Genomic DNA, 10,519 nt, shown 5'->3' on the forward strand with positions numbered 1-10,519 from the left:
ATAATTGGTATAGTTTTTGGAACATACATACTACTCTTCTAATTCAAGAAACAATACAAGATCATACTTATAAACTATAATAGGTATAGTTTATGGAACACTTACAACATTGTTACTAAATTCAGAGATACAATACAAACAAAAATATAAACTATAATATGTATAGTTTATGGAACTGTAACACCCCGTTTATTAAATAAATAAATAAATAAAATTAATGGATGAATAGTAGCCTTAAAGTCCATAATATTTATCTGGGTGTTGGTTTCGGGGAGTCGAATGACACGATTTAGAGTTTTGAGGATTGAATTGTAAAATCCAGACTTAATTTGTAAGTATTATTGAAGGCAGGGACTAAATGGTAATTTCTGAGACTTCATTTGAAGAGATTTTGGAGGCTAAGGGGCTGTTTGGTAAATTAAGGATCGAATTTGAGAGGAAATATGGAAGCAAGGGTGTAATTGGTAAATTTTGTACCTAAATTGGAATGGATTTTTAATGTTGGGGTTTAAAGGGTAAATATGGGATTTAATTTGAAAATATATTTCTGGAGAGGGACCATTTCTGCCATTATGGAAATGACTTTAGTAGGGCATCGGGTATATAGATCCTAAGGAACCCTAACCCTAGAAGTTGGATGCAGCCGCCACCTTCCCTCTTTCTTCACTTCCGGTAGCCGCCACCATCATTGGAACCCACCTAGCCACCACTGAAGCCAGTTGTCGGAGTCCATCCCTTCTATATCGGAAGCTGTTGCTGTAGACCGTCGCTTCCATTTGCCGGGCAGTTGAGATCGCCACCTCTCTTCTCTCTTTCTTGCTGTCGGCGTTGTCTCGTTTCATGGTAGTCTCTTCTCAGTCACGACCAGCGCCGCCATTTTGGCTCGGTTCTGTTACTCAGGTCGCTGCTCCAGCCACCGCCGGCGTCGCTCCTTGCTGTTGCCTGCCTTTTCGTGTCGACCGCCACCGCCGCCTAGCGGTTCTTCCACCCACTGCCATCGTCATGCACCACCAGGTGGGTGGTTGAACTCATCCTACGAGCAAAAAGGCGTGCGTGTGTGTGTTATTTATGTGTGAGTGTGTCGTGGGTGGCTTTGTTTGGCCGGAAATCGCAAGAACAGCCACCACCACCATGAGGTGGTGGATGCCACCATGTACCACCGTGGGTGGGTGTATTTTAGTGAGTGTGTGTGTGTACATTTGGTATTTTAATTGTAACATTGTAACCGGAGCTAGAATCATAAAAAGAAAATTCAAACCACCACCGTGAGGTGGTGGCTGCCGCCTCCTGTCGCCACCAGCCGTCGTGTTGGGTGGCAGTGTGATTAGTTGTGTTTGGATTGCTTTTGGAGTGTTTGGACACGATTGGCCTAGAAACCCTAACCACCACCGTGAGGTAGTGGCCGCCGCCGTGAGCCGCCGTTGACCACCACTACCCGAGGTAGTAGTGGGTGGTGCCCGACTAGCGAAACCCTAATGGGACTAATGAAACCCTAATTGATCATAAGACCTAGATACTGGGCCTATTAGGCTATGATTGGGTTGGAAACCCTAATTAGGGTTTAGAAAACCGTAACTTTGGTATATGGGCCTTGGACTTATCGGGACCCACATTTGGGCCATTGGAATGGAATTGTTAACTACATCTAATCACACCATATGACTTATCTAGTAGAGTGATGGACTTAATGGATTAAGTTGGGTTAAGTGAGAAACACTTAACCCTAATTGTCCTTTTATGTGAAACCCTAATTTCACTTGGGCTTTGAGTGGGCCTTTCTATTGGGCTTTGGTGATCGGGCCAATAATGGGCCATCCAAGAATAATGATATGGACTAGAATATGTTGATGGGCTTTAGGGTAAGGCCCATGTGAGGGGTTTGGGCCCAATTTGGAAAATTGGGCCATAGATGAGCCATAATTGGGCCTTAATGATTATATGATATTGGGCCAGTAGAATGTCAAATGTTTGGACTGGATTAAATGGTTGGGCCTTAGAACAAAACCATGTAAGTTTTAGGTCCAATTTGGAAAATTGGGCCATATGTTGGGCTTTGACTCATAGTTGACTTCTGGGCCTTTGGATTGGGCCTTGGGCTTAGATCAAGCTAAGATTGGGGTAAAGCAGTCTTTTACCCCAATCATGGACTTATGGTTATGTGTTGGAACCCAATTATTAATTGGGTGTTATTTTGATGTTGACAGTTCGGGAATCTGTCATCCAGCAGCTGGGGTCGGGTCTGCGGGACTTCAGCAGTGTGAGGTGAGTTACCTTCCAATAGAAGTGGGTCTACGGCCATAATGTCGGCCCACTAGTAGGGATTGTTTTTCGAGTAGTTGTCTTTGTGATAATTACTTGGGTTTGTCACTACCTGATATTTTTTATGTGCTAGCATGATATGATGTTATGTGATAGTGGTAGTAGGGGGAATAGTCCCCGGTTATCGGTCGATAGGGCCGAAGGGGTAGTTTAATACCCAGCTATGCTAGATAGATTATGATATATGTGATATGATATTATGTGGTTGTAGTAGGGGTGAAATAGTCCTCGGTTACCGGTCGACAGGACCGAAGGGGTAGGTTGGGCACCCAGATATGCCTGACAGGGGTAGGTTGAGCACGCCGGTATGCTCAGCAGGGTAGATCGGGCACCCAGATATGTCTGACATGGGGTAGGTCGGGCACCCCGGTATGCCTGACAGTATGTGAATTGTATGGTATGTGGTATAATGGGGGAACTCACTAAGCTTCGTGCTTACGGTTTACAGTTTTGGTTTCAGGTACTCGTTTTCAAAGGAAAGGAGCCGGCTTGATCGCAGCGCATCACACTATGTTTTCCGCACATGAGATCTTTGGGATTACACTCTGATATGGTTTCATGATAATATGTTTTGATTATTGACACTTTGGTTTTGGCATGAGATATTATTATGAATGTTTTTATACTGTTGGTTTTATATAATAACTTAATTAAAATGAAATTTTTGGTCTTAAATTTTGGGATGTTACAAGTTGGTATCAGAGCCTTGGTTTGAGGGATTCAGGCACACTCTCGGGTGTGTCTGAACTCAAACTAAGGACTTGGTATGAAAATTTTCAAAAGTAAAATCATTTTATAAGATGGAGTTTGAAAAGAGAAAAGAACTTTGAAAAGAACAAGATGTGTGATGCGTGCAATCAGCCGAGCTCAAGTACGTTGTCCCCAAGATACCCATACATGTTTCGATATGTTATGTTATGATATGATTATGAGACCTACATGCTAGATTAGGGTTGATGATCTAGGAGGATGCCTTATATGCCTATTGTATGTGCTTGTAGACTTGCATGCTAGTACTGATCAGTCAGTAATAGGATAGCTTGTTTAGGTTATGCCTGATTGTATGAGCCTTTAAATTGCGATAGTTAGATTTTCCATTGTCTGAATGTTGTTTGCTTTGTGCTTTGTGGGACTCTTAGTAATGTGAGCTAGCTATTAAGTGAATATGCTAAGTCACATGTGGCACAGGCTGGATAATCTCAGAGTGATAGATTTGACGCTATTGTGAAGCTCTTGTTTGAGTCCAACCGTTCTAGGGATGGGTCTTTTACTCGAAGGATTATCTGATCTCTGTTGCATGTGGCTATATTCATGAGGTCGCTAGATGACATTACTGGGAATCTTTCAGCAACTGAGGACTGGGTGGGTTTGGGAACCTAGGAAAGCCTAGGATATGTTTCATTGGGTTAGTAGTGAGGAGTAGTGAGACTTGGGTGTACCAGTTTGATGAAGTGACTTGGAGGATTCAAGAGGATTGCTGAGGAAAGTATGGATAGGTGTGGAAGGTAGTATTGGGCCCGTACTACTGAAAGCATAGGATCCATACTCGAATCAGTGAGAGTCTTGGAGAATCTGAGAAGCTTCGGGGAGGAGTTTGTGACCCAGTTTGGGGACAGAGGACGTTCCAGCTGTTACAGCTCAGCCATTGGCAAGTGAGCCAGTGAACGTGACAGGGTGTCAGACCCTGAAGGATATGACTTCCAAGAGTTTGTGGATGCGAGATCGATTTGGAGCACCCTGGGAAGGGAGGGTCATGCCAGGTGCTTATAGTAGAGGGTCCCAGGAAGAGACCCATGACTTCTGATCATCGGGTGAAAGGCCAGCAGGGTCGGAGTCAGTGCAACACGTGCGGGAAAGTGCATAAGGGAGTTTGTCGCTCCAAGGGTTTAGGCTGCTACAAGTGTAGAGGGGTTGGTCATGTTAGAAGAATGAGTTAGTCCCTGCAGTGTCAGACAGGAGAAGTCAGCACTCTAGAAGGCAATGTTGCGGGGATGTAACCTTGCTTTCTTTCAGCTTTATCTGCACATTGTTGTGGGAATTGTGTTGTGGTTTGAGATACTGTAGCAGGATGGGTAAATGTATCCCTGGTTTATTTCTTTGCTCCTGTTGGGTTAGATCATCAAATATCGTAATATGAAAATTGCATACCGTGAAATACTAGTGGTTAGTGTAGGATCGGTTCCCTTTTTCTGGTTCGGGGGTGTTAAGTGTTCTCTCGGTTCATAGAATAGAATTGTCGCGGGACAGTTAGGGGCTCATCGGGAGCCCAAGGCCTGCGAATCCTTAGAGTCTTTTAGGAAGGAGAATCCTATTGTTAGTTCCTGTCATCGGGATCAAAAGGGAGTTTTGCACCATGATCTCAGGTTGATCGAAGTATCTCGGGGGGAGTTGGTCAGGATTCCTCCAGATATTGCAAGTATATCATCTCCTACTGCTATTAGGTGGATGTCGGGAATCTGTATCACTTTGGAATTATAAGTGAGTTTGGATAAGTTAGATCTTGGGTTAGTTCTCTGCTATTGTCTGGGTTATCAAGGATGATATATGCCATTCTACATGCCGAAAAGTCCTTGATGAACCTACAGAGGGACATATCTTGCAGAGTGGGTTCCGCGTGTACCGTTATCATTCCGGATCTTTGTCAGGATCTGTGCGGGGTATTATTTAGAGGATATTCGATCAGGGTTAGAGCGATAGTTCTCCAGTGAAGTCAGCGTTCAGTGGTTCTATCATGGTTCAGGTATGGTCGACAATTATCTATGGATGAACTTTGGAGTTCAAGGCACTACCGTTGTTAGGGAAGGACTGGTAGCATGAAGATAGTGGAGTCAGTTGCGAGTGTTAGATGCATGGGTGTTTGGTCATTGGATGTTCAAGAGAATTTTATTTTTGCATGGGCTGTGTTCGAGTAGAGTTCAGTGGTGCTGCAAGATTGGAAGTGGGAACGAGGATTCGTCAGCTAGAGTGAAGATTAAGGCCTTCAGTTGACAACATGGGAGATGGACTGAGGTGTCAGACTAAACCAGATTTCAAGAGTACTCTTCAAGATTTTAGAGGATGGGCGATCTTAAGGTTGACTGGTAATTGATCGTTAGCATTGGTAAGCTCAGATTGTCGGCAGTGGACTATTAGGAAGTAAGAAGGATTGGGAATCCTTCAATTCTCACGTACCGTGAAGACTTAGTCGAATCTAAGTGGGGGAGAGACTTTTTGTAAATTTCTCCAAATGTGAGTTCTGGTTGCGCATGGTGCAATCTCTTGGGCACCTTGTCAACCAAAAGGGTATTCTGGTCGATCCGACCAAGATAGAGGCCGAGATGCAGTGGGAGATTCCGAGGTCTCCAACTGAGATTCAGAGTTTCCTGGGTCTAGCGGGTTATTACCGGAGATTTATGTGGGACTTCTCCGAGATTGCGGTTCCTTTGACCCGACTGACCATGAAGTCGGTGGCCTTTCTCTGGGGGCCTGAGCAGCACGCAACCTTCGAGACTCTCAAACAGCAGGTTTCGGGAACTAGGTTAGAGAGCTTCAATTAGGACTCAAGTTCAGTTGAGTGTTAGGTCGAGTGCGTGTTCGACCCGGTTTGGAAAGTGTTGTAAGACTACGGGAGTAGCCGTAGCATTCACTAGCAGTCAGATAGTATGGGAAGTGTTGTAAGACTACGGGGGTAGCCGTAGCATTCACTAGCAGTCAGTTAGTATGGAAAGTGTTGTAACACTACGAGGGTAGCCGTAGCTTTCACTAATAGTCAGCTAGCATGGGAAGTGTTTTAAGACTGCGGGGGTAGCCGTAGCATTCACTGGCGATCGGATAGCGCGAGAATGTTGTAAGTCTGTGGGTGTAGTCGTAGAATTCATGAGGTTGTCAGATAGTGATAGAGCATTGTGAGACTGTGGGTGTAGCCGTAGCATTCACTAGGTTGGTAGATAGCATGAGCGTGTCCTTGGAACGCGGGAGGAACAGTAGTACCCACCAGTTTGGGTGCAGCAGTGAGGATATGGAAATCCACGGATTGGATTTCGGAATTACCCAGAGGGATTAGATCTGGTTGAGCTAGTGATAAGACTGTAGGAACTTCACTACAGTTATGAGATCAAGGAAGCAATAGACTGCTTAAGGTCGTTTGTGATATAAGGCTACCATTGGTCAGGTAGCAATCACTTTTAGCCTTGGATTTGGTGACATCAGGATTCGACGCATGGACCCGATCAATTAGACCAGAAGGTTGTTAGAGCCACAGTGGCATGATAACTAGTGGCAACTACTTCCAGAGAAGGATTTCGTTCAGAAGTTGTGGGATACGACTAAGTGGGAGTCCTTTGGCTCCGCAGCCGGGCCGGAACCCAATATTTCAGATGGTTGGCGAACGAATTGAGACCAGGCAGGTCTCGATAGATTTTGGAAAGCAGCCATGTGGCAACATGCTAATTCAGCCAGTTCAGCGCTTCAGGCAGTTTCAACGTTTAGGCAGTATTAGTATTCGTGTTTTAGGTTGCAAGTACGGACGGAATAGCTGGTTGATTGGGAAGTGACAAGTCACTCACAACGGGATTATCTGAGCCTTGGCCAAGTATAAGTGCTCTGCAGGGATAATTAGGTTTGTGGTTCTGTTTTCCAGTGGGAACGTCGAGTTATCGGAAGCTGAGTAGTCAGTTTAGAGACAGCAGACTGGATTCACCGATAATGATTCAGTATGGGTGGTCTATCAAGGAGTCAGACCACCTCGAGACTGTAGATTTCAGACAGAGTAGAGGTGATCTGGTTGCAAGGAATTCGCTCATCTGCAGATTTTAGGGCCTGGCGAAGGTTGGTCACGGTTACCCTGGGGAGGGTAGGGTGTGCCCAGGGTTGTGGCCATGTTACTTGAGTGGTTTGGCGTGTAAGGAATGGCAAGGAACGATTTCGAGGACAAAATCTAATTTAAGTGCGGGAGAGTTGTAACACCCTGTTTATTTGGGTGTTGGTTTCGGGGAGTCGAATGACACGATTTAGAGTTTCGGGGATTGAAGTGTAAAATCCGGACTTAATTTGTAAGTATTATTGAAGGCAGGGACTAAATGGTAATTTTTGGGACTTCATTTGGAGAGATTTTGGAGGCTAAGGGGTTGTTTGGTAAATTAGGGATCGAATTTGAGAGGAAATATGGAAGCAAGGGTGTAATTGGTAAATTTTGTACCTAATTGCAATGGATTTTTAATGTTGGGGTTTAAAGGGTAAATATGGGATTTAATTTGAAAAGACATTTCTGGAGAGGGACCACCATTTGCCTCGGTTCTGTTACTCAGGTCGCTGCTCCAGCCACCGCCGGCGTCGCTCCTTGCTGCTGCCTGCCTTTCCGGGTCGACTGCCACCGCCGCCTAGCGGTTGTTCCACCCACTTCCATCGTCATGCACCACCAGGTGGGTGGTTGAACTCATCCTCGGAGCAAGAAGGCATGCGTGTGTTTGTTATTTCTATGTGAGTGTGTCGTGGGTGGCTTTGTTTGGCAGGAAATCGCAAGAGCAGCCACCACCACCACCGTGAGGTGGTGGATGCAACCATGTACCACCGTGGGTGGGTGTATTTTAGTGAGTGTGTGTGTACATTTGGTATTTTCATTGTAACATTGTAACTGGAGCTAGAATAATAAAAAGAAAACTCAAACCACTACCGTGAGGTAGTGGCTGCCACCTCCTGCCGCCACCAGCCGCCGTGTTGGGTGGCGGTGTGATTAGTTGTGTTTGGATTGCTTTTGGAGTGTTTGGACACGATTGGACTAGAAACCCTAACCACCACCGTGAGGTGGTGCCCGCCGCCGTGAGCCGCCGTTGACCACCACTACCCGAGGTGGTAGTGGGTGGTGCACGACTAGCAAAACCCTAATGGGCCTAATGAAACCCTAATTGATCATAAGACCTAGCTATTGGGCCTATTGGGCTATGATTGGGTTGGAAACCCTAATTAGGGTTTAGAAAACCGTAATTTTGGTATGTGGGCCTTGGACTTATCGGGACCCACATTTGGGCTATTAGAATGGAATTGTGAACTACATCCAATCACACCATATGACTTATCTAGTAGAGTGATGGACTTAATGGATTAAGTCCTTAATGGGTTAAGTGAGAAACACTTAACCCTAATTGTCATTTTATGTGAAACCGTAACTTACTTGGGGTTTGAGTGGGCCTTTCTATTGGGCTTTGGTGATCGGGCCAGTAATGGGCCATCCAAGAATAATGATATGGACTAGAATATGTTGATGGGCTTTAGGGTAAGGCCCATGTGAGGGGTTTGGGCCCAATTTGGAAAATTGGGCCATAGATGAGCCATAATTGGGCCTTAATGATTATATGATATTGGGCCAGTAGAATGTCAAATGTTTGGACTGGATTAAATGGTTGGGCCTTAGAACAAAACCATGTAAGTTTTAGGTCCAATTTGGAAAACTGGGCCATATGTTGGGCTTTGACTCATAGTTGACTTCTGGGCCTTTGGATTGGGCCTTGGGCTTAGATCAAGCTAAGATTGGGGTAACGCAGTCTTTTACCCCAAGCATGGACTTATGGTTATGTGTTGGAACCCAATTATTAATTGGGTGTTATTTTGATGTTGACAGTTCGGGAATCTGTCATCCAGTAGCTGGGGTCGGGTCTGCGGGACTTCAACAGTGTGAGGTGAGTTACCTTCCAGTAGAAGTGGGTCTACGGCCACAATGTCGGCCCACTAGTAGGGATTGTTTGTCGAGTAGTTGTCTTTGTGATAATTACTTGGGTTTGTCACTACCTGATATTTTTTATGTGCTAGCATGATATGATGTTATGTGATAGTGGTAGTAGGGGGAATAGTCCCCGGTTATCGGTCGATAGTGCCGAAGGGGTAGTTTAATACCCAGCTATGCTAGATAGATTATGCTATATGTGATATGATATTATGTGGTTGTAGTAGGGGTGAAATAGTCCTCGGTTACCGGTCGACAGGACCAAAGGGGTAGGTTGGGCACCCAGATATGCCTGACAGGGGTAGGTTGAGCACGCCGGTATGCTCAGCAGGGTAGATCGGGCACCCATATATGTCTGACATGGGGTAGGTCGGGCACCCCGGTATGCCTGACAGTATGTGAATTGTATGGTATGTGGTATAATGGGGGAACTCACTAAGCTTCGTGCTTACGGTTTACAGTTTTGGTTTCAGGTACTCGTTTTCAAAGGAAAGGAGTCGGCTTGATCGCAGCGCATCACACTATGTTTTCCGCACATGAGATCTTTAGGATTACACTCTGATATGGTTTTATGATAATATGTTTTGATTATTGACACTTTGGTTTTGGCATGAGATGTTATTATGAATGTTTTTATACTGTTGGTTTTATATAATAACTTAATTAAAATGAAATTTTTGGTCTTAAATTTTGGGATGCTACAGGAACATACGTACTATTTTTACTAAGTTCAGATATCACTACAGAAACAGACATATAAACTATATTAGGTATAGTTTATGAAACATACATACAGTTATTCATTACAAAGTGATTTTCATTTATTCTACACGTAACTGTCAGTATAGCTTTGTGAGACACACTTCAAGTACTTACCTAAGTACCAACCAAGCCCTGAAATTATAGCCAGAGTCTCCTGGAGGGAGAGCGTGAATTTGTGTATAGATCTATACGGGACTGACAATCCCGCACCTTAACTGTTAGCTACAGTTAGGCCAGCAGGCCTGGGGTGACAAATGTCATAACTATTCTGACGCCTAAAGAACGTCGTTTCAGGTCATCTTAGGTCATCAAGTATGGTTATAATAACTCACAATTTGTTATTGAACAATACGATTAGTGTAAGAATACATAAACAACTTCAAGTAGTTTTATTAAATAATAGAACTACAATACAGTATTGTACATTACAGCTGGTGGAATCCAGGCACATACATTTACAAAGTTTTCATACAAGAACATTACAGTATACTATTTTCAGTACAGAGAAACATACATTTCAGAGACTACTTACATTTCAGAGAAACTTACATTTCAGAGACTACTTACATTTCAAAGAAACATTCAATTATACATAGTTTTATTTAAATAATAAGACTACGATATACTACTACTGAGTACAACAAATCTTAAACATCTTGGTCTTATGGCATTAAGACTACCATTCATTTACAATAGAAAATATAGGATTTTCTGGGAGAACATACTTACATTTTCAAAGAA

Source organism: Lactuca virosa, chromosome 3 (assembly GCF_052849685.1).
Source record: "Lactuca virosa cultivar CGN04683 chromosome 3, Lactuca_virosa_CGN04683_v6, whole genome shotgun sequence".
In the NCBI taxonomy this organism is placed as follows: Eukaryota; Viridiplantae; Streptophyta; class Magnoliopsida; order Asterales; family Asteraceae; genus Lactuca; species Lactuca virosa.